The sequence below is a fragment of the Limulus polyphemus genome, unplaced genomic scaffold (genome assembly GCF_000517525.1).
Source record: "Limulus polyphemus unplaced genomic scaffold, Limulus_polyphemus-2.1.2 Scaffold1240, whole genome shotgun sequence".
Taxonomy (NCBI): domain Eukaryota; kingdom Metazoa; phylum Arthropoda; class Merostomata; order Xiphosura; family Limulidae; genus Limulus; species Limulus polyphemus.
In genome coordinates, this window is record NW_013666850.1 from 251,694 (window position 1) to 257,395 (window position 5,702).

At 34.8% G+C, this 5,702-nt stretch overlaps 1 protein-coding gene across 1 annotated transcript in view; it reads right to left on the reverse strand.

Annotated features, from left to right (window-relative positions):
- LOC106462753 (bestrophin-3-like) overlaps positions 1 to 4,665 on the reverse strand; it is a 23,654-nt gene extending 18,989 nt beyond the window's left edge. Inside the window, exon 1 of the mRNA XM_022390083.1 lies at positions 4,412 to 4,665. The gene's annotated coding sequence lies outside the window, so the exon portion shown is untranslated. The remainder of the gene's footprint in view (positions 1 to 4,411) is intronic.
- Between the last annotated feature and the right edge of the window lie 1,037 nt (positions 4,666 to 5,702).

Sequence of the window (5,702 nt, forward strand, 5' to 3'; positions counted from 1 at the left end):
CTGGGGGGCGACCCTCCAGTGATAAAGATCACTGTATGCTTGTACATAAACTGTATACTACTTCATAATAACCCTTCCCACAAGAAAGTACACGTACCATCATAAAGAAATGCCCCAGAACAAAGATAACTCGAACAAAAGGAAATTGGCCACATTATTTAGCAAATATTCGATTGTTAAAACGATACAAATGCGCGCAACTAGAAAAGTGTTTGTGTGAAATTTTGAAATTTTTTGGTAAGCTTGAAGTATTCGCCTTACTAACTAAAGAAGGCAAGAAGTATTGAGTATGCTTCTGTATACCACAATACTTCAAATGTTAAGCGTCCAGACCAACTCATATCAGATCTAACAAACACACACACACACACATTAGTACAGACGCTAAAATAGGCTCAGTTCGACTGGAATATAAAATGTTTATTATATAAGATGTCGGTAAATAACTACACAGAACACGGTCGTAGTTTAATTATAGCTAGGCCCAAGCTCACCTGCTAAATAGTTCTAGTTTGTAGATTGCATTACGTATTTATACTCGAGTTTGATTAACTGAGGAAAATAGTGACCCTCAAATTTCTGACTGTCCAGTAGGGGTCAACATATATTGCATATTTATTTTTGCTTGTCACAATACTTAGTGTAAAAAAAACTAATAAAATAATAATAAAAAGGATAAAATGAAATAACTTATCTTGTAGGTAAAATAAATGGTTATTTGATTATTTGTATTTATAGCAAAACAACCTAGTCTACCTGATTCCATCCTTAACTTTGAACTAAACAGAGAGAAGGCAGCCAGTTACCAGCACCCTACCACCCACGCTAAAGGTTTGACTGTCCTTCTTATAATGCACCTACAGCTTAAAGTGTGTGTGGGGTGGGTGGGGGGGGGGTATTTTGTGTTAAATCCCGAACTCTACCATGGGGACAAGTCAACGCCCAAAATACATGGGAAACTGGAAAACCCAACATTAATTTGTGGAATTAAATGCAATATTGGTGGTATATATAGTTTAAACAAATACCTGTGTCATCCACTGAAATGGACTTGTTCCTCCCCAGGTGAAGCATAAAAGGAATAAATTCATGTATACCACCATTCGTCATATAGTTAATAAGAATGTCATATTGTGTACAAAGCACCTGCATAAACACTTAGTGAGAGAGAGTGATATATGTATTGTTTGTTAACAAGTGATGGAAGGATGATATTCATAGCCGTTCCAGCTGTGACACTAAATCAAACCCTGCATCTGAACCATCAAACTAACAGAGGGTATCTATTAAACAAATTTTTTCCTACTTTCCAGATATTTAATTTCTGTTGTTCGGAATGCTAAACCTAATTTCACACCTACTTACACAACATCGTTTAAACTTAGGCATTAAGTGATTGTTTTGATCTTCTCAGCTGTTATTTTTACAACGAAAAGTACTAAGTAAGTCTTAGTATTTTATGACTTGTTCGCACTATCAATCTGGTCTTCTTTTAAATACCTTGTGTTATAAATACTCAGTATCAGCACTTAATTCATTACAGTTATCTTAGCTTATATGTTAATGACAAAAAAATCAGATGTGTTCGTCAGTACTTAAAAATAAAAAGTACCGTATTATCTTTTTCTCCCAGCTTAGACAGATAAGCTGTGTAGTTTACCGAAATTTGATGTTTTTCTGATAAACGCACTTTTAAAGCCCTTACACAGGAAACCCATCTTGTGAAGTACTGACCTTATTTCTTCTAATGGTCAATATGAATTAGGTGTTCTTAGACGTTCCTCACACACAAGGTTTATTGAGATTTATTGCTGGATCTCGTATTCGGTTTATGTGGTGACAATGCCATGTCTCGTATTCGGTTTATGTGGTGACAATGCCATGTTTAATTCGGTTTATGTGGTGACAATGCCATGTTTAATTTTCCCTACTTTCACTTGAGACACCCAGTGACGTTGATACCTCCTTCGCTTCGAGAGAGATGATCACATTGGTTTTGTGTGTACAATATCACACACTCAATTTAGAACAGAGACATAAAAAATAAATTCCAAGCTCTCTCTCTCTCTCTCTGTGATTTAAAACAGTAGCACCGTTCGACGTTCTGTGATCTCGTCGTTTGACTTGTTGTTTGGCTTTATAAGTAATAATATTAATAAATAAATAAAAAATAGGTTTAATTTGTTTTTCACTTTGCGTTCAGTGTCGTTTCTTCGACCAAATTAAGACACATTTTAAATTCTAACCCTGCGATACATATCCTGGCTATTTCTACTGTTATTTTTTAGCTGCTACTCGAAATGTAAGTTAATGAACCTAAGAAATACCATTTGCTTCCGTTATTTACACGTGAGCTTGGTAAACAAGAGTAATCCTATTCCTAACATCCCCTGTCTACCTGTCATGCACCTGATATCATAGAAATACTCAATATTAATCATTTGAGTTATTAATAATAAAAAAAAACCTCTTCATCTAATTATTACACACACACACACCTCTCCCAAAATAAGGTAACCTTTAACGATGCAAACCACTTCGTATCTATCCGATTCGTCGATACTATCGATTTATTTTTGCCCAGTACTGACCAGACTGTTTTAAAAAGTTAGCTACATAGTCAAAGGAGATAGATCTTTAATTTATATCGATATTTCCGGAGTTCTCGCAATGCAAAAAACAATCTGAAAGTTAAGCTATAACCTTCGAAAACGAGTTAACTATTAACGTCCGTGGTGTACATGTACATGAATTATCATGCAGAAAATTTGCATTTTAAAATTATTTTGTATGAAGAGTCTTATTAAAATGTCGCTATTGTAGGTGTATAGCATATTATCCTTTAATAATCGATTTGAATCGTGTCGAATAAAAAAATAATGATTTTAACCTGAATTTAGAGAAAAATTCTTATACCGTTCACTACAAGCAGGGTAGAAATATTTCATCATTTCCCCGAAAAGGGGCCGAAAGCCACCTAGAGGTTTCACCTGTTTTAACCACTCACATCATTGTACAGTAGTGTGTTGTCTGTCAGTTCTTCGACACTAAAATGATGTCGCATAAGAGACGTTTAATTTTGCAATTTATACTGTTGTGACGTCAGTAAAACGTGCACATGTCATGAATCACGCGCAAAGTTATGCACTCTGTAGGCTACAACAGGGCATGACATATGAACTCCAAGAAATCAATAAAATCAATCAATATATATATATATATATATATATATATATTTATTTATTTATTTATTTTATTTACCCTTGAAACAAACATTTTCACGAAGACTCTGCGGGAGCACATCTAGTGTTGAGCAAAATTTAAGTTTCTGCCTGCTAAAACACATCGTAAATTATAACACCAAACAAAACTGAGAAATAATTCATTCTCTACCTACGTACATATACAGACGACCCCAGCACTAATTAGTAGAGGTTAATAGCAAAATTCGTTATAATTGTAATTAAGTTTGTTCATGCAACTCTTGTGTAATTTCATGTATAAATAATTTAGAAAAACATGTCATAATTCTAGGATTGAGATTCCATTTGAACCTACTAGGTGGGTCCGGGGGTCATGTTTCCCTGTACAAATTGACAAACAAACCAGGTTGAAATAACGCAATACAACATCTTAAGGCCACAGTATAACAGCAAACAAAGTTTTAGTAATATCCCCCCCCCCCCAAATTAGCTATGCACTATGCCCCTTGTATTATTGCAGACATTATACGGTGGTGTACGAAGGAGTTGCGAAGTGGGGTGGGTGGGGGTGCTTAGTTAGACATTTATTCTAATTATTGATCTTTCTTACCGAAATAAATGTAAATAATATTATTACTCCTTGACTTACTGCTTGGAAAAATTAGCAATTCACGTTTCTGTAAAATCGCTAATGAAACTGTCTACTTTCACCATACACCAAAATTGTGAATACAATTAAAACACCACACCCTGATATCCAACAGACGAAGCCTATTTTCCACATCGCAAACCGAACGTTTAATAAAAAAGAAAAGAAAGAAGAAATGGAGTTTTGTTTTATTAAAACACGCAGCCTCATGTATACAAGTAGTAAAATAACAGTTTTCTCTCTCAAAGTTAAGTTTATTACCCACGACTACACCATCTAAGGATTAACCGACAGATGGCGGAAATGGTACCTCGGACACGTGTCTATCAAGGTTATGGTTTCCTGTGCTACGGGCCTCTTAATTTTAGTCATTTGTTGTACTTGAAGTGCATAAAGGCTTTTTCTTATTGAAATTAGGTTATGAAAAGTTTATTTTCGTAATCAACCAAATGCTTTATTAACGCTATTGCGTTTTGTAGCATAAAACTTAACAACTAATAATGTACAAATAAAACTTTACACAAGTATAAAATTACTACTCAATGTAAAGAATACATACCTTTTTAATTTCGTCCCAAGAGTCAAGGTGCTGATAACACGAGTTTCCTATACTCACTTCTTCATCTGAGACACGAGTCAAGGTGCTGATAATACGTCTCCTGTACTCACTGCTTCATCTGAGACACGAGTCAAAGTGCTGATAATACGTCTCCTGTACTCACTACTTCATCTGAGACACGAGTCAAGGTGCTGATAATACGTCTCCTGTACTCACTACTTCATCTGAGACACGAGTCAAGGTGCTGATAATACGTCTCCTGTACTCACTGCTTCATCAGAGCACAAACTAGGGAGCTAAAAACAAAGTTTAAACTGTTTTTTCCTCACCAAGCTGCTCACCCCTCACGATGAAACGGAAACGAAGTCCAAAAGTGTTTCGTATAAATTTCGTACATTCGAAAGGATATTGAGTAAATTATATCACGCTCATACTAGAACAGGTGATTATACTTTAAAAGTTAAAACGTTTCGACTGTATTCACGAAAAGCAACAAATACTGTCATACAGCTGCAGTTGTATTCAAGTTAAACCAAATAAAACTGATCCATGCTACAGATATATTTACGTTCGATTACTCTAAATTTAAATAAATTAAAAATGACATCTTAAATAAAATTTTCTACTTCTAATCTTAGTTTAGACGGCTATCAAATTAAATCTTAACCGGCACGTTTTTAACTCATTATCACTAATGTAATAGTAAACTGATCGACTTAATCTCTTTATAGGCCTTTTAATTGGCTTAAATACAAAAATTTTACCACTCTCTTTAGCGGCATCTGTCGACTAGTTTTTGAATATACATTCATTAGATCATTTATTATACCTTATCCTATATGAAACACAGCTGATATGTTGGAAATCCTATCATCCATTTACAAAGTCACTTTACAGTAATTGAAATATAGTGGGGCTATCCGAAAAGTTCGTGGCCTGGCCTAAAAAAAAAAACAACTGATAACTATTAAGCTTGAATCTTTTTATGGGTAAACAATACGTGTCATCTAACTTAACGAGCTTATTTTGTGAGCAGTATTAAACGTCATGGAGAAGATCGAACTTTGTGCCGTTTCTCAGATATTTGTTAAAAAGAAAATGACACCACAAGAAATCCACTAGGACATTGAAGCAACATCAGGAGAAGGTGTTTCAGTAACAAAGTGCTGAACTAAGTTTCAGCGCGGTAGACAATCATGTGAAGAGGATCCGAGGTCAGGTTAACCTCAACATCGACCACTACAGAATTTGTAGATAGGGTTCATTATTTGGTTATATGTGATAGAAGAAT